The sequence below is a fragment of the Sus scrofa genome, chromosome 5, assembly GCF_000003025.6.
Source record: "Sus scrofa isolate TJ Tabasco breed Duroc chromosome 5, Sscrofa11.1, whole genome shotgun sequence".
Lineage (NCBI taxonomy): Eukaryota > Metazoa > Chordata > Mammalia > Artiodactyla > Suidae > Sus > Sus scrofa.
This window is the reverse complement of record NC_010447.5, coordinates 104189861-104215101: the sequence shown is the minus strand read 5'-3', so window position 1 is coordinate 104215101 and position 25241 is coordinate 104189861. Positions and strand designations below refer to the sequence as shown.

The following is a 25241-nucleotide window of genomic DNA, read 5'->3' as shown; positions in this document are numbered from 1 at the left end:
TAAGGGGTTGAATTAGAGCTGCAGCTGCTAGCCTATGCCACACTTCCAGCAATGACACATCTGAGCCGCATCTGCCACCGACACTGCAGCTTGTGGCAATGCCAGATCCTTAACCCACTGAGCCAGGCCAGGGATAAAACCCGCATCCTCACGGACACTTTACTGGGTCCTTAACCCACTGAGCTACCATGGGAACTCCTGAGGTGGTTTTTCTTACATAAAAAAGGTCAAGATGGGAGAAGCCAGCTGCTTACATTGGTTCTGCTGCTGATCCCCTGCAGAGCTGAAGTCTCTGCTCTGGCTGACGCATTTCATCAGGAAAGCGGTACCAGGAATCTGAGCAGATACAGTCTTTTCTTTCTTTTTAACCAGCGTCATTCATTTTATTTTTCTCAAGTAAACCTATGCGGTGGCCCCAGCTGGAGCCTGGGTCCCTCGTGGAAACTCTGGCGTGGGCCTTCACAAGATGGTCAGTGAATTCCTGACAAGGAGACTTGGTGAACGCTGTCTCTTTCCAGAGATCAGGAGTGAGATAGCTGTACTGCTCCAAAACGGCATCCAAGGCGGCCCTGGTGGAGTTGCCCAGGGTGGCAGTGCAGCCTGTGGCCGTTGTCACGTCCCGCCATCATCAGTCGCTTCTTGGGCACAGGGGCTGAGACAATACTAGCGCCCCTGGGGGCAGGGATGAGGTGCACAAGCATGGGGTCACAGCGGCCAGTCACCTTGCAAGGCACAATGTGGGTCTTGCTGATCTTGTTCCCCCAGTAGCCTCACCCCATGGGCACCATGGAGAGTTTGGCCAGAATGATGGCCCCAAGGATGGCAGGGGCTACCTCCTTAGAGCACCCGAGGCCCAAACCGCCGTGTCTGTTGTAATCTCCTCTGGCGGCAAATACCTTGAACTTGGTCCACTCACCGGCTCGGATCTGCTTCTGCACAGGCCTGATCTTCAAAACCCCGCCCTTGAGGGACGCCCCGGGAAACGAGGGATGTCGGTGATCTCCGATTCCTTGATGGGCGGAGAAAAGAGACAGATCTCTTCTGGGACTCGATCTTCATGTCTTTGACCAGGCGGCCCAGCTTGGTGACAGGGAGCCACTCCTTGTCCTCAGCTTTGCCTCTGCGAGCTCCGCGTCCCTGGCCTCGGACGCCGCTGGCAGAGCCTCCGAGGAAGCGCCGGGGCCTCCTGGCGCTTGCAGAGCCTGGGTCGTCTGCGCTTTGGTGTTGCCACGAAGAAGCAGCAGGACAGATGCAGGCTTAGACCTCACTGAATTTTGTCAAACGGCAACACCAAGCTTCAGGAAGCCCGGGCGCTGAGGCGCTGCACAGGGTGCGGCATGTGAAAAACGGGACATAAGATGAGGCCGCTCATCTGCTCTGCTCTGTAAAGGCAGAACATGGGTCCCGCTCAAACCTTTCTCATTTCGCCTTATGCCATTTCTAGAACAGGGACAATGCTCAATAAATCCCTGTTGATAAATTTATGAGTAAATTAACTATCATAAAGTTAAGCCGCCAAAGTGCGTAAGGCTTTAAGAAGTCCTCTTTTTCACTTTCCTTATAACTTTGTTTATTTTTCTGTCGTTTTAGGGCCACAGCCACTGCATATGGTAGTTGCGAGGCTAGGAGTCGAATGGAAGTTTTAGCTGCCAGCCTACGCCACAGCCACATCACGACCAGATCCAAGCTACATCCGCACCCTACACCACAGCTGACAGCAGCACTGGATCCTTACCCACTGAGCGAGGCCAGAGATCAAACTTGCATCCTCATGGTTACCAGTCGGGCTTGTTACTGCTGAGCCACAATGGGAACTCAGGGAGTACTCTTTTCTTAAATTGAAGTATCCTTGACTGCGTTTTGTCAGTTCCTGGTGTATAGCACTGTGAGCCAGTTATATATATATTTTGTAATAAACTAGGCAATACATAAATACATTATAAACTATAATGGAAAAGAACATGAAAAAATGTTATGTATATTAAAGAATCTGGAAAATAATATATATATATATATTTATATGTATTATTTTTCAGATTCTTTTGCATTATGGTTTATTACAAGATATTAGATATAGTTCCTGTGCTATTGTTTATTGGTCCTGTTGTTTATTTTATATAGAGCAGTTTGTGTGCTAATCCCAAACTCTTAGTTTATCTACCTCTTTCCCCATTGGTAACCATAAATTTGTTTTTTTTGGTATCTGTGAGTCTATTTCTGCTTTGTAAATAGGTTAATTTGTATCATATTTTAGATTCCACATATAAGTGATAGCATTTGATATTTGTCTTTCTCTGTCTGATTTACTTCACTTGTTGTGATAATCTCTAGGTCTATCCATGTTGCTGCAAATGGCATAAAATCATTCTTTTTTATGGCCGAATAGTATTCCATTTGCGTATGTGAATCATGTCATCTTTATCCATTCATCTGTTGAAGAACATTTAGATTGATTCCATTGAACATTGAGATTCTGTTCATAATAGCCGTATTCTTGGCTCTTATGAATAATGCTACTTTGAACATTGGGGTACATTATCTTTTTGAATTAGAGTTTTTTCTGTATATATGCCCAGGAGTGAGATTGTTGGAACATATTGAATAAAGAAATTTTGAATTTCTTAAGAAACCGCTATACTGTTCCTCCATAGTGGCTGCACCAATTTACAGTCCCACAAGCTCGTAGGAGAGTTTGGGGAGTTTTCTTTATAAGACTGACTGGAGTTTGAATGTCGTGAGAAAATTTTTCCATGCTGAGATTAGGAAAAAATTGTGTAATCCACACTCTGATTTTTAGAAAGTCTTCAAAAGGCTTAGAAAGTCTTGACCTAAAACAAATACTCTGTGAGATATCTCTCCAGCAAGGCTAGGCTCGTTTGGAGTTAGCAGAGAATTATAATTCAGGGTCTGCCACTACGGAGAGCCAGGTGCAACTCTGCCCAAGATAAGGGAAGGAGTCACCTTTATAGAGAGGAAAGGGAAGTTGGAAGCACTGCGGTAAACAGTGGGTCCATGAATTTTCATTGGCTAAGTCCTTGCCAGGAAAGGAGTCGGTTTTCTTCCTGCTGGGCTCTGCCAGCATCACAGGACATGAGAGCTCCCCCTTCTGGTCTCTGAACTTTATAATTGAGGTTTCCGTTAACTGATTTTTTACAAAAGGCTCAATGGGTATATACCACAATCTTTGGTAATTGTATGATTGTTATACCAGCTGTAGGATAAGTGATGTATTTCTAAAGAAATCTGGGGGGGTGAATTTGCACTAGATAAAATTAGGGCTTTCTATTCTGTGCTTCATGTAAAGACTTGTCTTTTTTTTTTTTTTTTTTTTTGCCTTTTCTAGGGCCGATCCCGTGGCATGTGGAGGCTCCCAGGCTAGGGGTCTAATTGGAGCTGTAGCCGCCGCCCTACACCACAGCCACAGCAACTCGGGATCCGAGCCGCATCTGCAACCTACACCACAGCTCATGGCAACGCTGCATCCTTAATCCACTGAGCAAGGCCAGGGATTGAACCTGCAACCTCATGATTCGCTAACCACTGTGCCACGACGGGAACTCCAAGACTTGTGTTTTAACCTAAAATTGTTAAAGTCATAGAAGTGATGATAGGCTGGGAGCAAATGACTGTAAGAGGAAGCCTTGAGGAGCAATGTCCACACGAGTTCAGTTCCACTTGCCTTTATTCAGGGATGTCCTTGAATCTTAGAAAAGGCTCTTCACGCCTGGGCAGTACCCCTCTTCAAAAGCAGACAGACACACCTTTTGTGGGCTAGCCCCATTCTTGCCTGTTTCATGTCTTCATTGCTTTCTCTTTGTTTCTTTTTTACTCACCTGTTTTTTTGTATCTTTAGGAGCTACCTTGTATCCATCATGAATAAGGCTGGGTCTAAATAAACAACTAGTTTGTGATCCTGAATGGTACTATTTTCTATGCCCATTTCTGAAATGAAGAGCTGTATGATTTCTGTTTTTAAATAAGCATGTTCAGAAGTAATCACACAACTTGAGATAGAACTGACATTGAAGGCAGTTCAGAATGTTAAAGATTGCCCTCGAAAATGCATCTAGGCTCATCTGAGATGTGACACGTGAATTCAGTGGCGGTTTGCAGTGTGATGCCAAGCTGTCAGTTTGGGCACCTCATATGGTGTTCATATTTATGACGGGCAAATGTGCCGTTTTCACGATTGCCACACCACCCTCCCCCAACACGCACCCTCATACTCTTTGGACAATGAAAATTTTTGATGATTATTTCATTCTAATTTTTTCCTTCAGATAAATAGGAAAATATGAGATCTTTTGGTAGGATTGGTTGGAATCTGTGATATAAATGTGAAAGAAATCGTGTTTTTCATGACTGCTTGTTAGATAAGAAATGAATGTAGCCATGCCTTATTCTAAAAAGAGTTAGTCTTAGAAGAAATTCTGCATTTAGTATAAATTCTCAGTCTGCATTGTAGAGTGAGTAGTATTGAAAATTTAGCAGGTGGCTTAGCAATTGATGCACAAAAGGAAAAGAAGGAATTATTACTGCACCTTAACTGCGTGCAGATGTCCTGGGTATGAAAATAGATGCTGGTTTGTTTGAGAGGGCTGTCGTGGCTTTTTATGTGTAGTGATTTTTTTATCTTTGACAAGATTGTAAACAAATCCAACTGATTTTTTTTACTTAGGACAAGGAGAATTTCAACTAGAGGGAGGGATGTCTGTCAATATAAGGAAGAAAACGTGAAATGATAGAAATGGAATAAATTGGTTTTTATTCTTACTTTGTGAATCGAAGGGAATGTGATTGGATGGTGAGCACAGGGGAAATGCAATCGGAATTCCAGAATTCTCTCTTTCCTGGTAGAATTGCTCTGGAAATGATGTTTAAATCTGTTTTCAATTCTGGCATCAATCTTTTTTCGAGTTTTACGTTTTATGGAAGTGTGCTCGATTTACAAGGTCGTGATAATTTATCATGTACAAGAAAGTGACACACGTCTGTTCTTTTCCAGATTGTTTTCCTCCGTAGTTTTCACAGAATATTTGTAGAGTTCCTGGTTGCCGTGTACACAGCAGGTTGCCCTTGACCGTCCATTCCATACACAACAGTGTGCCTCGGTCCCTGAGCGGCACAATCCTGCTGTCAGATTAGCCTTACGCGTGCACTTCGAAACAATATAAGGCTTTATTTCAGGGCAGGTAGTGAAGCCGCTGAGGACTCTGCTTCCCCACACGGCCGACTCTAGCCCCAGAGTATTAGAAATTGTATGAATGGGGTTGCTGTTCACTGTGACTCAGTAGAAAATGAACCTAACTAGCATCCATGAGGATGCAGGTTTGATCCCTGGCCTCGCTCAGTGGGTTAAGGAGCCGGTGTTGATGTGACTCTGGTGTAGGTCGCAGACACAGCTCAGATCTGGCGTTGCTGTGGCTGTGGTGTAGGCCAGTGGCTACAGCTCCAATTCAACCCCCTAGCTGTGGGGTTGCCCTAAAAAGACAGAAAAAAAAAAGTTTGTATGATAATATGAGGTTTTTATTCCCCACCCCCACCTTCCAATCACAGAGGAATATGAATTCTTTTTGTGGAATTTGCTATAAACCTTTAAAATACAAACAAAGAAACAAACAAACCTCATTAAATAATGAATCCAGGCAGTCACCCTGCGTGATTGGTGACATCGCAGAGGAGCGATAAACAATTATGTGACTCCTATTGGGAGTTTACAGTATCACCCAAAAGCTATTTTTGGTCCAAAAAAAAATCAAAGTTTAATCAGGTAAAACTTTATGTCTAACCACTAATTTATAGTGAGTAGAGGGGAAAGAGGAATATATAAAATGAGGCTACAGGAATTTGTTCGTCAAAATCCAGAATGTGAGAAACTCTATAGGACCAACAATCTGGTTTCTTTGACAAATGAATTGCCAGGAAGAAAGGAGGGGGAAGCTGTAGATGAAAAGAGACAACGTGAATATCAAACAAAAGCAATGTATGAACCTCCTTGTTTGGAATCTGACTTGAACCTACCAATTGTATTTTTTTAATGGATATAATTGAGGGAATCTGAATGCTGACTTGTTATTTAATGATGTTGAAAAAACAGTGACTTTAATGTGCGTTGATCATATTGCGATTATATTTTATAAGTCCTTTGTAAGATGTCTGGAATTTGCTTCAAACTAGTTTGAGCAGGGGAAAAGGGTGGTTTAGGTGAAATAAGATTGGCTGTCAGTTGATATTACAGCTTAGGGGTGGATTTGGTGTTGGGGATTCATTGTACTATTTTTCTACGTTTATGTTGGAAACTTCCAAAATCAAAGGTAAACAGCCAAAAGTTTAAAATCTCCACAACATAAACACACAGACACAGATACACATGTCTCTGTAAGAGCTGGGATTCCATGTGGACACTTTCAAGACTTGACCTGGAGAGCGTTTTTCCCCAGTGTTTGGTCCATGTCTTCCCCAAAGCCTACTGCTTGATCTGGTCTTCATTTGTACCCAGGTAGTGCTCTGTGCTTATTCCTACTGGTTTTGACATCAAGTTGTAAGTGCTTCGTCCCCCGTGGAGTAGAATAATATTTTTGAGTAAGGTCTTTGTTTCCTATCTTTTTTCTTACCCCTTGGCCTTTACCTCATTCAGCCAGCTAAGCGTTTTGTGTTCATTGCCTCAGGGAAAGGTGATAGATAGACACAAAAAAAGTTGAAGCTTGACCCTGAGCTTCAAAGCCTCGGCATCATGGAAATACGAATATGGAGAACTCACTCATTTAGTGATGACGGATTTGATAGAAGATGCGATGATTTAGAGAAGAACAAACCTGTGGTCAGGGCTCCCGGAGCGTGGTGGGCAGGGCCGACATGGAGGGAACACAGCCTAGTGGAGGGCGGAGGTTGATGGGGTCCAGGGTGATGCACCAGGTCTGGAGCGGGTCTCCAGAAGAGAGTGTGCCCACATCTGAACACCTTTTAGAGGGAGTGCGTTTGGCACCAGTCCCAGGGAACCGTATGAGAAGGTCCAATCTCATTCCGAGGTGGACGTGTGTCCTCTTAGCCCTCCTTCTCATTAGTGCTGGGTCCCTTCATATGGGGGAGGGTGGAGACGGAGGGGTCCTCTGGTGAGAGGCGGAGACAGGTGGGGTCTGGGATAATGGGCTGTGCCTGAGCCCTGAGCAAATTCTGAAGTAAACCCCAAAGTGGCAAACAAGAAAAAAGATATCACCTTATTATTGATAAATACTGGGTTGAAGATGTAGAATATGGATTATGGAACTCCGGATAAGATAGAGATCCATTTCTCCTCACTTGCGGTGTCAGATGAAGGGCAGGCTCTTCCTCTGGGAGATGATGGGGTGGCCCAGGAAGTTATTGGCAGCTCCAACTACTCATCTTGGTAAGCAGGTTTGCTCCTGAGAGCAGATGATATGAGCATGCCGGGTTTGTTCTTCCCAACTTTATCAGATAGGAAAATGCCTAGACTCACCTCTCGTGCAAAATTGGGCCAGAGAGCCAGCAGTGCTTCTCTTGAAATTAAAAGAAGCACCAGGCATGAAGAAGAGCCTGTTGCTTCTAACAGGCAGTAATCAGCACATCACTTAGTGCTTGTCTGTCAGGATGCTATCCATCTGCCCAAAACTTGGCTCAATACCCAATCAACTAATTCAAGTGGGCCAACCCCCACCTCAAAATCCTGGGACCTTTGGAAGTGCTGCAGTGGAGATGGTGAATGTTAGCTCCCAAAAGCATAGTGGTGGCTATAGCTAAACAGTTGAACTCTCATTTACCCATGAAAATGGTGGAACTCATTTCTGTCTTTGTGTATGTCTTCACCACAAGTGTATAGTTTTTTTGATGGCAAGGATTAGGCTTTATTCAAAGTTCTAGAGGTATCTGCCATAAAGTAGGGGCTCAAGTATTTAACTGAATTGAATTATAGTAACATTTTATTAAAGATATTTTTAGCAGTTAAACAGATATTTTGGCAGCTGAGATCAAATCTATTTGTCTTATGGATTAACCCCATGATCATAACTGCACACATACTCAATTGTAGACTTTCATCTGTTGCTAATTTTGTAAGTAAATCTTCGAAACAGTTACTGTCTCGCAAAGTCAAGAATGACTTCATTCTCCTTAGTAGTTGAAGTAGTTAATGGAGACTATACATTTATCAGTATTTCTTCCCTTTCATGGTCAAGAGTTATGAAAATTAAGTGGGTTAAGTGTTCTAACCATGTTTCTAATTCAACACAGTATCATTCAGTAAATCAATCCCTTACTATTCGTGTTGCTCCTTGAATTGATATGTATACAATTGTATCGACTTAGAAAAATATTGTGCTCAACTGTTTAATTTTATAGGAGGTCACTGCTTTCTAAAATGTAGTTTCCTTTTCAAGTTGTGCAGGAGCTCATGTATTACTTCATCTTGTAGTGACATTCATCAGTTGTTGATCGTTCAGCACCAATACCTCTTGCTACCTACACTCTGATTGTATTTGGGGAAATTCTCTCCATTGTGTCTTGCTGTGGAGGGAAACCTAGGGATTCGCTCTTCCGTTATGGACTGTAAGGTGATTTCTAGAGGCTGCTTCTACTGGATCCTTTCTCTTATCACTCAAGAACCACCTAGACTTGGGCATGAAATATCAGAGTCTCATGCAGCTTTAAGCCTTGAGTGGAATCATGCCAGGTTGGAAAAAATTGTTGGCGCTCCTCAGTGCCAGTGGTGCAGTCTGGGCCTGGTTGACAGGAGTTTCAACTGCAGGGACCTCTGCAGTCACTTGGTTTCGCCTAGTTTAAGACTGATTTTTAAAAATCTCTTCCAACTGTGGTTCTTCCATATCCTATTAGTTAATCATTCCCTTGTGCTGACGTGTGCCAAGGTAGCTTTTGCTGCTTTCTACCGTGGAACCTTAACTGATTCGGACAGCTTGGATGGAAGCATCATGAGGTAGAAGAATCCCTGAGGAGAGTCCTGGGACGTGAACTTTAATTGTGGCTTTGCAACTAACTTGCTTTGAGACCCAGGAAGAAAAATCCCTTGACCTCTTTGGACTTCAGTTTCCTCATCTGAGAAGATAACGGACCAGATAACATGGAAGTTTGTTTGTTTTAAACTGTAAGTCCATGAATCACGTTGTTCCTGGTTAGCGGTTAGGGACCATCTCAGGAAATGACGCTGTTCTCATGGAAGCAAGAAGTTTTATAGAAGTTTCACTTGATGTTTCAACACACAAGGTGCTGTGGAATATCCCAGATACATTAATCCTTGACTGAGCATTTGCTCTCTAGGCCATTGCTTGGGTGGGGTGACCAGATTTTGGAACAGATTCCTATAGCAGAGAGAGTGAAGGGGCATGTAACTGCTAGTTCTTGGAAAATACTACCTCAGCTCACTGGGGTGTTTACGACAGAGCTAGACTAGCCTCAGAGATGACTGATGGGATTGGCTTTACATCCAGAGCAGGAAACGCTGACACATTGCATTGAAATAAAACCCATTCAGCAGATAGTTGCTGGGACAAAGGAACACTGCCTTTCAGAGAGCTTGAGGCTCATGTAGATTTGAGGTGTGTAGACACAATCTTCGGTTTGGGAGAAGCTGAAACTGAATTTTTCCTGACATTTCTAGGCTTTTCCTTATTTCTGTTTCTGGTTTCGTCAACTATGGACGATTCCCGTGTGGATTAGTACTTTGAGTGACCCATGACTGGTACAAACACCAACTTCCAATTGCTTCAGATTTGAACTAAACTTGTGCTTATCACATTTGACCTGTATTTCATAGTTCCATAACTTGGTAAATGATACTGTAGCAACACAGCATCTAAAGGAAGTTTAACAGTTATCCAGATACTTGAAATACTTTGTACAATCATTTGGAGACTATTAAAATGCCTGAAGAATCTCCTTTGAGATCGTAATGAATTACCTGTGTATAGTTTGCTTGACGGCTAAGATCAAAGCATACCCTTGTATGGCTGTTCATCTCTTAGAACTAATGGACAGCTTGGCTCAGCATCTTATCTAAGGCATTTCCTTCAACCAAGCTGACGATTTTTCACTTCTCAGATTCCTGCAATGGCTTTCCATCACATTTGGATGAAAAATCTAAAGAGGTAGAGGAGCCTGTAAGACCCTCTGGTCGGTCCTGTTGCCTCTCCCGATCCACCTCCTTCTGTCTTCCCTCGTTCCCTCCACTCCAGCCACACTGGCCGTCTTGCTGTTCTTGGAATAAGCTGCACTCAAGACTGTCTCAGCACCTTGCCTTGCCTGAGGAAAGGGGCCTCTAGCGCCCTCAAAGCTGTGGGAAGCTCTTCACTCCCCTAGAGTCTACCACCCAGCCCCCACCGACAGACCCTGCATCCTGCAGATGCGGGAAACAGGGCCTGGAGGGTGGCCAGAGTTGTGGTTGCTGGAGCTCTAGATGTGCCAGAGTGGACGATTGCTCACCCCAGTCAGGTCTGTACGACTTTGCTGCGCTGAGGCTGGGACACCCCTGGTACTGGTATCATCCCTACAGAGCAGAGTGCAGCACCATAGTCCACAGATGGTCGTAACCAGTCCTTGCTGAACACTTACTATGTGCTAAGAACGTCACTCACTTAGTACTCACAACAGCTCTGTGAGGCGGGCAGCGTTATTACCCACATTTTATAGACGGCCATCCCAGGATCTTTGAAAGGGCTAACCATTTCCTAGAGGGAGGGAGTATAGAGGCTGAATATTGTTACTTGTTTAAAATATAAATCTGCATGAGATGTTTGTATATTTTGGAGATTAATCCTCTGTCAGTTGCTTCATTTGCAAAGATTTTCTCCCATTCTGTGGGTGGTTTTTTCTTTTCTTTCTATCTTTTTTTTGATGGGTCACCTTTGCTGTGCAAAACCTTTTAAGTTTAATTAGGTTTGATTTGGCTGTTAGGATTTGTTTGCTTGTTTGTTGAGAGCTGCACCCTGGTCATAGGCAATTATCTGGGCCAGAGATCGAATCTGGGCCCCAGCAGTGATCCAAGCTGCTGCAGTGACAATGCCAGATCCTTAACCCACTGTGCCACAAGAGAACCTCCAGGAGGAGGTTTTTGAATTTTCATTACTCTAAAAAGTGGATCAAAAAAAATATTGCTGTAACTTAAAGAGTGTTCTGCCTCAATTTTTAGGATTTTTATAGTATCAGACCTTACGTTTAGGTCTTTAATCCATTTTGAGTTTATTTTTGTGCGTGATATTAAAGAGCGTTCTAATTTCATTGTCTTCCGTGGAGGTGTCTAGTTTTCCCAGCACCAGCACCACTTGCGGAAGACACTGCCTTCTCTCCATCGCAAGTCCTCGGGGCTGGATTTTAACCAAGGCATTATGTCTCCAGAGGTCATGAACTTAATGCCTCTAGAATCGACCCATAATGTTGGGTTCAAGCGGGAAACAGCCCCTCCTCCGGCAGTTCCGTCACTTTAAGCACAATATAATCATGTTGTTTTCATTTTTAAAAAATATAACTGTAATTTCTTCAGTTTTACTCACTGAATCAGGGGCACACTGTCAGGCTCTGGGCTAAAAGCAGAATCCGAACTAACTAGGCACCACCACTGGGATTAGATGGGATGTCACCTGCAGCGAAATGCAGGACGGCGTGCCTCTCTGCGGGGGCTAAATTGGTGCTGAGGATTCAGTAAGAGACGTAGATGAAGCACGAAATCAGCTGTTTGGGCCCTCCCCTCTTCACTCCCATTTGAAGCGGAAAGCAGCTCCACTTTTGTCATCTTGTTTGTTTTACATTTTGGACGCCCTGGCGTGCTTCCTTTTGAAGCAAGGGTTCTGGTGCTTTTTTAAAAAAGGATGAAAACCCCCAATCTGGAGCACCGTGACCGACATTCCTTCCTCTTCCCTTGTTTGCTTGGGTGTGTGTGTGTTTAGGGCCCGGGGAGGACGGACTTCAGGTTGTGCTTGGGGATTCTGTCAGCAGGATCGTGTATTTTGACAAGGACCAACACAGGGGCCCTGCGCCCTCAGCCTTCTGGACAGAGGTTGACTTCCTGGCAAGGATGTCTTTGAACTGTTTTTTCAGGTCCCTTTTGAAGCACCAAGGTGTACACAAGACCTCTTTTAAATTCTTTCCATTGTCATTGTTTCTGTTTTCTCTGTGGATGAACATAAAAAACGTTGTCAACTCCCCGGCTCTTTTTTTTTTTTTAACTTTTTTTTTTTTCTTTTTCCCACTGTACAGCAAGGGGATCAAGTTATCCTTACATGTATACATTACAATTACATTTTTTCCCCCACCCTTTCTTCTGTTGCAACATGAGTATCTAGACATAGTTCTCAATGCTATTCAGCAGGATCTCCTTGTAAATCTATTCTAAGTTGTGTCTGATAAGCCCAAGCTCCCCATCCCTCCCACTCCCTCCCCCTCCCATCAGGCAACCACAAGTCTCTTCTCCAAGTCCATGATTTTCTTTTCTGAGGAGATGTTCATTTGTGCTGGATATTAGATTCCAGTTACAAGTGATATCATATGGTATTTGTCTTTGTCTTTCTGGCTCATTTCACTCAGTATGAGATTCTCTAGTTCCATCCATGTTGCTGCAAATGGCATTATGTCATTCTTTTTTATGGCTGAGTAGTATTCCATTGTGTATATAGACCACCTCTTCCGAATCCAATCCTCTGTCGATGGACATTTGGGTTGTTTCCATGTCTTGGCTATTGTGAATAGTGCTGCAATGAACATGCGGGTGCATGTGTCTCTTTTAAGTAGAGTTTTGTCCGGATAGATGCCCAAGAGTGGGATTGTGGGGTCATATGGAAGTTCTATGTATAGATTTCTAAGGTATCTCCAAACTGTTCTCCATAGTTGCTGTACCAGTTGACATTTCCACCAACAGTGCAGGAGGGTTCCCTTTTCTTCACAGCCCCTCCAGCACTTGTTATTTGTGGATTTATTAATGATGGCCATTCTGACTGGTGTGAGGTGGTATCTCATGGTAGTTTTGATTTGCATTTCTCTTATAATCAGCGATGTTGAGCATTTTTTCCTGTGTTTGCTGGCCATCTGTAAAACATGGGACCTAATCAAACTGAAAAGCTTTTGCACAGCAAAGGAAACCACAAAGAAACCAAAAAGACAACTTTCAGAATGGGAGAAAATAGTTTCAAATGATGCAACCGACAAGCGCTTAATCTCTAGAAAATATAAGCAACTTATACAACCCAACAGCAAAAAAGCCAATCGATCAATGGAAAAATGGGCAAAAGACCTGAATAGACATTTCCCCGGCTCTTTCTGATACTGGTTGGTTAAAAGCTCAGGTCCTGCTACGCAGAGCTGTGGTGTGGTTTGCTGGAGCCACATGAAATTCGGAGTCACCAAAGGGCTGGTGGCTCAGTCTGAAGTCCTTCCAGGCCTTGTGGATTTTGATGGGGGTGGTCTAAGGGGCAAGGAATTCGGTTCCAGCAGCTGCTGTGCTTTCAGCACTCCGAGAGCAGCGTGACCATAGGGTTCCCACAAGCCTTCTCCCCCACCCCCATTTAGCAGGACAGCTGTAGAGAGGAAGACAGGATCTACGGACATAAAACCCCTAAAACCGAAATTACTTTACCACCTGGCTAAGTACTTTTCCACCCGAGCATTTTGCGATTCAGAGTGAAATGCAGAGTGTGAATGTGTAAACACTTATTTACATTCTTGAATAACGGGCTCAAGAGGTGCCCTGTGAGTGTTGCATGAAATGCTAACATTGGAAAAAGGAACTCTGAGTGCATTTCAGAACATAGACCGCTGGCAAAGCTGACTTACCTTGTATCGATTAGAATAGTAACAGAAAATTTATTTCGTAATAATGTATTCCAGGAGTTTCCGTTGTGGCTCAGCCCGTTAAGAACCCAACTAGTACCCGTAAGGATGTGGTTCGATCCTTGGCCTCTCTGTGGGTTAAGGATCCGGTGTCACCTCAAGCTGTGGCATAGTTTGCAGATGGGGCTTCGATCCCGTGTTGCAGTGCCTTGGTGTAGGTCAGTAGCTGCAGCTCTGATTCGAACCTTAGTCTAGGAACTTCCATAGGTTGCAGGTGCAGCCCTAAAAAAGAAAAAGAAAAAACGTGATAATGTATTCCTTTCCCACGGCTGGGTCATTTTACACAGGAAGTAGTTACTGAAATGTTTTGTTTTTTTCTCTTTTTTGACCACCTTGGCCACCCTGTGGCGAATGGAGATTTCAGACCAGGGATAAGATCCAAGCCGTGGTTGTGACCGACCTAAGTCGCAGCTGCAGCAATGCGAGATCCTTAACCTACTGTGCCAGGCTGGGGATCAAACCTGCGCTTCAGAGACACCACAGGTCCTGTTGCACCACAGCGGGAACTCCCTGAAACGATCTTTTTATGCTTCTAAGTTGATATCCAGTAATTATTAGGCCAACAGTTGATTTTTTTACACTATCTTTCTATTCTGCAGCCTACCTTTTCCTTCAAAGAGATAGAAAATGAATTTTTCAGTGCCTGGCCCTGTAATGACTCATAGTAAATTCTAGAAATGTTTGCTGAATAAAGAATTGAATGTAGGCATTTCATGGTGCTCTGAAAGCCTTTATTTGAAGTCCTTTCCTTCAGAACTTTTGAAATAGAATTCTATTTTTTGAGTTTAATGACATTTCAAAACTCTGCACAGATACAGAAATTCTCACACTTTATTTCCATCGATTCTGTTAAATTTATGGAAGAAACAACAGGTTATTTTGGTGTGAACCATAAACCTCTTGATGTTTCAACTAAGAGATAAAACTAGAATAGGTCAATACACACATGCAATGTCTAACTTGCTAAATTGGTTCTCACATTTGTCCAGTTTGAAGTGTGTATTTTTTATTTAGCTTAACTCTTTAGGGCTCCCATCCAAGGTAGAATCCTTTCCCCTACCTTCTGTAAAAATGACTGCTTTGAAATAGGAGCCGAGCTGAAGAATTTAATCCCTCCAGATGTCTGTTGCTGGAACACAGCTCTTAAAGAGCTCACGTCTCTAGAATGGAACAAGACTGCTGATGTTATATCTGACTTCAAAATACGTAAATGATAAAAATAGGGGCCGCATAATGAGCTGAGGTTTGTAGAGCAGGCACACTTTCATATAGAGTGATCCATCCTCCAAGCCAGTGTTAAATAGAGGTTATGATGTATTGACTTACCACACTGTTAAGAGATAACTTACGTTGTCGGAGTTAGAACACGAACTTCAGAAGGGATTTTAGTAAACCAGCTGATGCGGGAATCCTTGGAATCTATGTGCAATGGCTCCCTACATTAGGGCACTCTGTAACTTGATCCCCTTATGAGAGGCCAAATCTAAATTTAGATAGCTCTAAAAATTGAACCGTTCTTTCTTACAAGGAGTTGAAAGGCCTTTATTTTGGGCTGGGTACTGCTTTGCTTAGACACTCTTTGTAGGAATCAAAGGGACTGGTGGGTGGAATTTACAGAGACTGATTTTTATTACCATCAAGACTTTTCCACTGCTCAAAATGGTCTTGAGAGATCTCCTGCGGTGCAGCAGGTTAAGGATCCAGCATGGTTACTGCAGCAGACGTGGGCCACTGCTGTGGAGTGGGTTCGATTCCTGGCCCAGGAACTTCCACATGCCGTGGGGGCAGCCAAAAAAAAAAAAAATGTTCTTGGTGTTGAGTGGGCTGCTTCATGGTCACAGGGGTCATGCATTCATGATGCACGGCTGGAAAGGTTAGAGTTAGGCTGTATAATCAGTGGGCAGGAATATTCTAGAGAATGTTTAGCATCTGATAGGTGTTTGGGACAGATAACACTCAAAGGATCTGTCAAATCCTGAGAGTATGATTCACTTATGAAACATGTCTTTAGATGTCTCTCTTGGACTTCACACAGTGTATGTCAAACTGCCTACTTGAAAATCTTCCCTCGGGTATCTAAACACATCTAACATCAAACCCTGGGTTTCTTCTTCTGGCCCTGCTCATCTGAGGATCTTCTTTATGTCAGGAAATGGCCCCTGTACAGAGCAGTCAGAGTAATTCTTTGAAAACTCCCCCACAGCTTTGCATCTTACCTGTTCACCTTGCCTAGAATGTCCCTCCCTGACTCCATATACGGGCAGGACTCATTCCTCATTTCCTTGGCCTCTGCTCCAATATCACGGCCTGCCTGGACCACAGTATGTGATGCCGTGCTCCCTGTCACCCCTACTTGCTACTCTCTATCCCCCTTGCCTACTCTATTTCTCCATGAGAAAATGATCCCACATATTTACTTACTCATTTAATTGATTATTGTTTGTGTGTCTCTCCACCTAGAATCTAAGCTGCTTCAGGAAAGAGAATTGGTTATGTTGACGGCTATTTCCTCAATGCTTGGAACCGTTTCTAGCCTATGGTCGGTTTTTAATAATTTGTAATGAAATGATGTAAATTTATAATAATAGAGGTTTAATTTAAAAGGAAACTAAAGTTTTATGTAGCATAAACCATGTGTATATAGGACGAAGGAAGAGGGGTAGTGCTTATGAACATTTTATAGTAAAAGAAAATAAATGTAGGGCTTTGATGGCTGTTGGCAAATTTATTCTTCCAAAGTAGCGATCTTCCTATGAACCTGATATGGTCAACTAGTGCATGTGGCCTTTAAAAGGAACCTCACCAGCACTGACTGTGCTCCGTTTCCACAGAGACTGTGGATCCCCAGATATCGGATGCACAGATATCAGAGCCGGGAGACATGCATAGGTGTCCAGGAATGCAGAGCAAATCATTGATTTTACCTCTAAGTTAGTCGTATACGTGGAAGGCAGGTCTTTCATATCTACTGGCCAGATACGGTTTTCTTAGTTATTTTTCCCGCAAATGAGATCTCTGTCACTTCAAACGCTCTGAGACTAAGGTTTCTAACATGTATGAATTACTGAGTTTCAAGGTCTTTGTGTAAGCACAGCCACCCTCCAACTTGGATGGGATGACAGGATCACTTTCAGTTTTGTCACTAAAAATGGTAATTTCTTCCCTACTCTTTGCTTTAATAAAATTGCTCTTCCCCTGAATAATAATAACCAATGATTTTCACATTTTGCTAAAATTAACATGACTATATTTTACACTCATTTTCCTCTGCTCTAATAACAGAAAAATGGATATTCTTGGAATGAATACCTCTCACATCTTTCCTAAGTAACAAGTTTTAAGTGCTAATGGGGAAAGCAATCACTTTTTATTTTTCCTGAAACCTAAATATATCATCTTAAAACTATCACAGAATTAAATCTTGTTGACAACAAATTTGTGGAAATTCTTCATTTTCTTCTTAGAGATTTTTCACAATTTAGTGAGAAATGCTTCAGAGAAAATAAAGAAAAATATCCCTAGATTCCTTCGGGAATAAAGCTGATTTTATTTTTTTAAAGTCACATTTAGGATTTTGCATTGCATAGAAGGAAGGATGCTGTAAATCCATGGTCCATTCTGGAATGCAGTTAGCAACGCATAAAAATCAGATTTTTTCATGCAGTAATCCTACTTCTAGGCATTTGCCCTAAGGAGATACAATACTGAAAAGATGTAGACACACAAATGTTTCTTATAAATCTGTTTTTAATGTACAAAAATTGGAAACACCCTAGACATCTATCAGTAAGGACTGATTAAGTAAATTATGGCACATAAATGCAATAAAATTGTCAAGTCATTAAACTTGATGTAGCTCAATATTTACTGACACCAAGAGATGTTTATAATATGGTGTTGGATGGAAAAAAGTGAACAATGCTCTAAGCATAATCCCATTTATGTAAACTTATCTTTAGAAAGATAGTCACTGAAATGTTATTTGTGGTTATTTATGGATAATGGGATTTTGGCGGTTATTTTTATGGGCATTTTTTTGTTTTGTTTTTAAGTTTCTACTGTGTGCTTGCACAAGTTTAATAAAAGCCATACAAATTCATAGATGAATTTCTTATGTAGTAAAATCTAATAGAAAATACACTATTGAGACCTATCTAACTGTATTTAATTTGACATCAGTTTGTTTAATATAAGAAGAAGAAAATAGAAGATATATAATTTCTTGATGAAAACAAACTCTCAATAAGCATTCAATAAACAATATGACATATTATGTCATTTAAACCCAATCTGGAAAAAGATAATATTTTTCAAAAATAGTATTCCTAGAATTCAAAAAATCTTTTCACTTTCAGTACCTTCTCATGAAAATAATCCTTCATGTGGATGTTTTAGAGCCAGCTCATTTGATACCTAGCAATAAACTGGGGACACCCTGGAAGCACGTTCTGGTATTGCAGTTGAAGAAACCCTCCAGCACCCAACACTTTCTCTTGGTTACAGTGTTAGGCTGAATGATGAACTTGCTCGTCCAATTGCCACTGACTGCTACACATGTGCATTATATTACCTATTTGGATGCTCTTAAATGGTACAGTTTTGAGTGCAAAGAAATGTATAATCATTTCCCTGATTTCTATAGGTAAAGATTGAAAGAGTTGCTACTACACTTTCAGTACAAGCTTCCAGAAACATCCTTATTAACTAAGAAGTTTGAGAAACATTAGTTGAGAAACACTATCTAACTATTAGGAGGAAGACAATGCAAGAGGATCCCATCGTATATTCAGAACTATATTCTTGGGAGTTTGCCTCGTGGCTCAGCAGTTAACAAACCTGACTAGGATCCATGAGGATGTGAGTTCAGTCCCTGGTCTCACTCAGTGGGTTAAGGATCCAGTGTTGCTCTGAGCTGTGGGGTAGATTGCAGATGTGGCTTGGATCTTGTGTTGCCGTGGCTGTGACTGGCAGCTCCAGCTCCGATTCAACCCCTAGCCTGGGAATGCTGCAGGTTCAACTCCAAAAAGAAAAAGAAAAACAACAACAACAAAAACTATATTCTTAGAGCATTTAGAAATCAAAAAATGCTGAAAATCTAAAAATCCTAGAAGAAAACATGGGTGGCAAGCTCTTTGGTGATGATTTTTTTTCAATCTGACACCAAAAGCAACAAAAGCAAATAAGTGGGACTAAATTAAAAAGCTTCTGCACATCAGAGGAAGCAGTCAACACAATGAAAAGGCAACCTACTGAGTGGAATAAAATATTTGCAAATCATTTATCTGATACAAGGCTAAAATCCAAAATATACAAAGAACTCACAGTATTCAATAGCAAAAACAGAGTCCTTTTAAAAAATGGGCAGAAGATCCGAATAGATGTTTTTTCAAAGAAGACATACAGATGGCCAACAGGCACATACAAAGATGCTCAACATCATTTATTATCAGGGGAACACAAATCAAAACCATAATAAGATATCACCTCACCTCTGTTGGAATGACTATCATCAAAAAGACAAGAAATAGCAAGTGTTGGCAAGGATGTGGAGAAAGGGAACTCTGTGCACTGTTGGTGGAAGTGTAAATTGGTGCAGCCATTGTGGAAGCCACATGATGGTCCTCAAAACATCAAAAATAGAACTACCACACTCTCCAGCAAGTCCCCTTCTGGGTATTTATCCAAAGAAATCAAAGCCACTAATTAGCCAAGCGCTATGCACCACCGAGTTGACGGCAGCATTATGTGCGATAGCCAAGATATGGAAGCAACCTAAATGTCCATCAATAGATGGATAAAGAAGATGTGTATATACATATATGTCTGTATATATGTATACACACAATAGAATATTATTCAGTTGTAAAAATGAATGAATCTTGCTATTTGCAACAAAATGAACCAATCTTGAGTACGTTATGCTAAGGCAATTAACTCAGAGAAAGACAAAGACCAAATCAGCTGTCTTATATACAGATTCTTAAACAAAAATCCAAGCTCACAGATCTGCAGGCCAGATTGGTCGTAGCCAGAGATGGAGAATGAGGGCTGAGAGAAATAGGTAAAGGGAGTCAAAAGAGATAATTATAAAACAGAGCTGCTTATTTACTTCCCACAGAGAGCAAAGTATGTTTCTGTACTTTATAGTTCATTAATTATCTTTCTGGTATTTGATTTTAAGTAGATATCTTACAAGATTCTACATTTTTGTGGTTTAAAAAATCAAAACGCATTCAGTGATTGCTTGATTGATTCACTTGTTTACTCGTGTATTTTTCTGGCGAGGCTCCGGCAGGCACAGTGTGGTTCTGGAACAGATAGTTGCAGCAGCCCTTCCTGAGAAGCTGCAGTAGCAGTTTTGATTCATCAGCTTCCTGACTGGGGCTGAGAGAGAAGCCTGGTCCTTTCCCTCTGGGTCCTTCCTACTGGGAACCATTCCCAGAAGCCCAACCTGTGGCTGCTTCTCTGGGTCTTCCAATGGTAACACCTAAATCCCTGCTGTTAAATACTTTTCTGGATGAAACACCTGTAACTCAATCTATGTGGGTTTTTTTTGGGGGGAGGGGTGTGGTAATTACGTAGGAAACATTTGCTCAAATTGTTTCCCATGCGTCTTGATAGTGGGCACAGGTACCCTTGGACTCCTTTGACCTCTTCTGTATATCCCTCTCCCAGCTTTAATGTGCTTTGGCTTTCAACGTCCTGAGCTGCCACTCTTCCTTGAAGGGCTGTCCCCACACAGTGACAAAGGCAACTGGAAGGGCCTGGGAGGTTATGATCCTCCAGGGTGATGCTCAGCTAGTGAAGGATCACAGTGGGAGATTGATCCAGGCCCTAACCTTACAGTACAACAGCTCTGAGGCTATAACTTACAGCCCAAAAACACCCCGTGGAATCACTTGATTCTTCACTACTCTCCCAGGAATTTGCTGAAATCAAAGCCTCTGATGTTCTGTTCTTTTTGTTCTGCTTCTCTCTCTTCCTTGCATTTTCTTCTGAGAGCACTTCCTTGCACACAAATCCTCATCTCAGGGCCTGCTTCTGGGGAATCCAAATAAGCCAATAGGTCAAACACTGCTTTCCAAAAACTCTTAATGGTTTTTCAGATTTGATTTCAACAACATAACATCCGTACCTTCTGCATTAGACTAAAAGCCCTTTGCTCTTTGAAGGCAAGCAGGAGTCACAGCTCATTCTGATACTTTATTTTTTATTGAACGTGGAAATAAGGTTTATACCAAGTGAGCTAAATTGGTGAATAAATGGAGGACGCAGAGTTAGTAGGTGGTAATTTTATCTGGGATTTCATCTAGGCATTAATTGCGGGAAAATTCTGCCTCTCTCATTGTAATTCCCGTAGATAAAATTAGTCTGATATTTCCAGACAAAAGGTGCTTTACTTGCGTAAACCATTATTAAGGGCTAGATAACAAAGATGCCTTCCACCTTGAACTTTTTTTTTTTTTAAATTACTAGGATAGTATAGCCTCGTCACTCGATTATGATAAACTGCTTTATCTTTTTCATACTGTGGCAGCAAGGGGAGTGGCTGTTCCTTTGGTTGCTTTTCAATTTGTCCCCATTTGCATAGCTTGTGAAATGAGAGGACACGTGTGTTGTACCAGTCAAGCTTATAAGCTTGTAATCAGTGTAATGCAATGATATGCCATCTAATCGAGGCCTATTTAGCCTTTTCTACATAATGGAGGCATAGAAAGGAATACGGAATATTAGGTTAACTGGTGATATTTTACCATTCAAGCCTAGCATGAAATCAATTTCCCATTGATTTGATTTGGTTCTGTGCATCAGGAAGTAGGTAACTAAGGAAAAGAATTAGAGTATTAATTAAATCTACTTTCTTTCCTTAGTCATTCATCCTTATAAGCCAATAAATATTTATTATGGCCTCTGTTGAAAAATGAAATCCTCTTATCAGATTAAAACATTTCATTTCCATAAGTCATTTTCATACTCCCCCAGTACATATTTGCCGTTCAAGGAGTAAGACCTATCCATAGTCAGAACTATGGATCACAGTTTGTCTAATGATTTTACTGGAAATGAAAATACAGTTTAGATTTTCATTTTGTTTGCTTCCCTTTTTTCCTTTCACATTTGCTTTTCACAAATTGTTGTCAAGGAACAGGCTTCGCACTGCAAGAGCTCTTTTCCTTTTCTAGTGTCGGTGAGTTAACGTGCAGATGAAAGCTTTTGAAACGTGCTCTCCCCTGTAAGAGGGACTGAAGCCCATCCCGTCTAAAGGTGGATCCCTGAGGCTTGAGTTCCTCCAGGTGACTGGACGGGGTCATCCAAGTTCTCCAAAAGCCTGGTGCCTACCAAACGTTTTGTTTTTTCCCGAGCGCTCTTGGGTTGCCTGTTCTTTGGGAGGTGTCCTAGTTTTGGAAACACCACAATTGCACTCATTAGATGAAATGATTTAACAAATACAAAGTGCTTAAAATAGCTCCTAGAACATTTTAATTCCTCAGTAAATACCAATTATGTTATAGGCCAGTAATTCCTTTTCTAAAATCTTTGGTATCAGATGTATTCTGTAACGCAGAATTTTTTAGTTTTTAAAATAGAAATAAGGTGGATATTCTGTATCTTGCACAATTTCTCCAGGGCCCCAAAATTAAATACAGTAGTATTTCTGTAGTGAAACACATGAATATTTACACAAATACATCATAAACCTGCTTATGTTAATTTAGATCGATTGTGCCATAGAAACACTCTCAGTTTTCAGAGATTTTTGATTTTGTAATTGTGATAAGGGCTTATGAGGGGTTATGAGTCTGTGTCATCATCATCACTAATTAAAAAATAAATTCCTTTTTTTTTTTTTGGTCTTTCAGGGCTACACCACGGCATATGGAAGTTTCCAGGCTAGGGGTCAAATTGGAGCTGCAGCTGCTGGCCTAGGCCACAGCCCCAGCAACTCAGGATCTGAACCCTGTCTGTGTCCTACACCGCAGGTCATGGCAACTGAGAACCTCCACCTACTGAGCAAGGTCACCTTCACAGACACTGACTGGGTTCGTTACTATGGAGCCACGACGGAACTCCTAGATGTCATTTTTTAGAGACGTTTTAGAGTTACAACAAAATTGGGTGGGAAGTACAAAGATTTACCATAAACCTTCTGTCCGCAACATGCACAGCCTCCCCACTGTAAATATCCCTCACCAGAGCAGGACAGTTATTAAAATTGATGAACCTACACGGACAAGTCTTTATCACCCAAAGCCATCGTTTACTTTATGACTGATTCTTGGAATACAGTCTACGGGATTGGACAAGTACATACACATCTTCCTTGACGTCCAGTGGGGTTTTGTCATTGCACGTTAGAAGGAACGTAAGTCGGAAATGCCTTGAACACACCTACCGTCCTGGACACCACGCAGTAGCCTGCCTTAAATGTGCTCCCCACGCTGACCGTCTGCAGATGGGCTCTGTCATCTCCCACCAGCCCTGGTTTACAGTAAATGCGCCGAATACCTTGTGCTATTGACTGAATACTGTGCTGAAGGTGAAAAACGGGGTGGTTGTACGGTTCAGAGTCACTGTGAGTCTGTCGGTTGTTTTTCCTCCTGGTCACAGGGCTGAGTGCGAGCTGCGGCTCACGGCTGCTGTCCAGCACCAGGAGGGGGCATGTATTGCTCGTCTAGGACACGATCAAAATTCAGAATCTGAAGTACGGTTTCTCCTGTGTGTTGCTTTCACACCAGCGTAAAGTTGAAAAGTGGTTAAGTTGAACTGTGCTAAGTCAGGGACCATCTGTAACGACGCGTATCTACCATCAGACAGTGTTGTCACTGCCCTGGAAAATCTTCTGTGTTCCACTGTTCGTCTCACCCCCTCCTCCAGCACCTGGCAACCCCTGACTTTTGACCATTTCTGTATCTTTGCCTTTTCCGAATGTTGTATAGTTAGAGCCATACAGTAAGTAGCCGTTTCGAGTTGGATTTTTCACTTAGGGCATTTAAGATTCCTCTGTTTCTTTTAATGACTTCCTAGCTCAGTTACCTTACTGTTGAGTCACATCCCATTGTCTAGATGTAGCACCGTTTGTTTACCCATCCGTCTACTGAAGGAACTCTTGCTTCCAAGTTTTGGCAGTTATACATAAAGCTGCCTTAAGCACCCCTCTGTGGGTTTTTGTGTGAACATAAGTTTGCAACTCCAAGATTGCTTGGTCATATGGTAAGAGTCGGTTTATTTTGTAAGGAGCCGCTAGGCTGCCTTCCAAAGTGACTCTACGTTTACATTCTCATTAGCAATATGTGAGGGTTCTTGCTGCTTACAGCCTCACTAGCATTTGGTTTTTCATTTTCATTTAGGTCAAAATACTTTAAAATTTCTCTAAAGTCTTCTTTGACCTATATATTCTTTAGAAGAATATTGTTTACTTCCAAGTATTTGGGGATTTTTCAGCTATCTTTCTGTTACTGATTTATGGTTTAATTCTGCGGTGGTTTGAGAGCAGACATCATATATTTCTATTATTTAAATCTGTTAAGGTGTGTTTTATGGCCCAGAATGTGGTTTATCTTGGTGAGTGTTCTCTGTGTGAGCTTGAGAATAATGTGTATTTTCCTATTGTTTGGATGAAGTAGTCAATAGATGTCCTTTTCATTCAGCTGATGAATGTCGCGTTCAGCTGTATCCTTACTTATTTTCTGCCTGCTAGATCTGCTCATTTGTGATAATGGTGAGTGTTGGGGTCCCCAGCTATAACAGCAGATGAAGCTATGTCTCCTGGCAGTTCTGTTAGTTTTTACTTCAAGTTACCGGGTGGTGCAGGTCCAGTCCCTGACCCAGAAACTTCCACATGTTGCAGGCACGGCCATATTAAAAAAAAAAAAAGAAGAAGAAAGAAATTTCTTGCAAGACATGTCTACTGATGATAAATTTCCTTGTTTTATTTGTCTGAGAAAGTATTGCCTCTTTAGTTTTGAAAGGATAATTTTGTAGATATTGAACTCTAGGATGGCATTTGTTTTTTCTCTTAACACTAAATATTTGCATTGCCCTCTTTTCTTGCTTGAATGGTTTTGGAGGAGAGGTCATGTGTAATTCTTATCTTTGCTCTACTATAGGTAAGATAGTTTGTCTCTCTGGCGTCTTTCCGGATTTTTCCTTTATCAATGATATTGTGCAGTTTGAATATGGTTTTGCCTAGGAGTTGAGGGTTTTTTGTTTGTTTTTGCATCTATCCTGCCTCTTCTTCTCTGAGCTTCCTGGATCTGGGCTTGGTGTGTTACATTAACTGGGGGAATTCTCAGTCATGACTGTTTGAAACACTTCTCTTGTTCCTTTCTCTTTCTTCTCCTTGTGGTGTCCCCGTTACACATTTGTTACACCTTTCGTAGCTGTCCCACCCATCT

At 41.9% G+C, this 25241-nt stretch overlaps 1 pseudogene; it reads right to left on the bottom strand.

Moving 5' to 3' along the window:
- On the bottom strand, nt 283-24687 carry LOC100154051 (annotated as a pseudogene).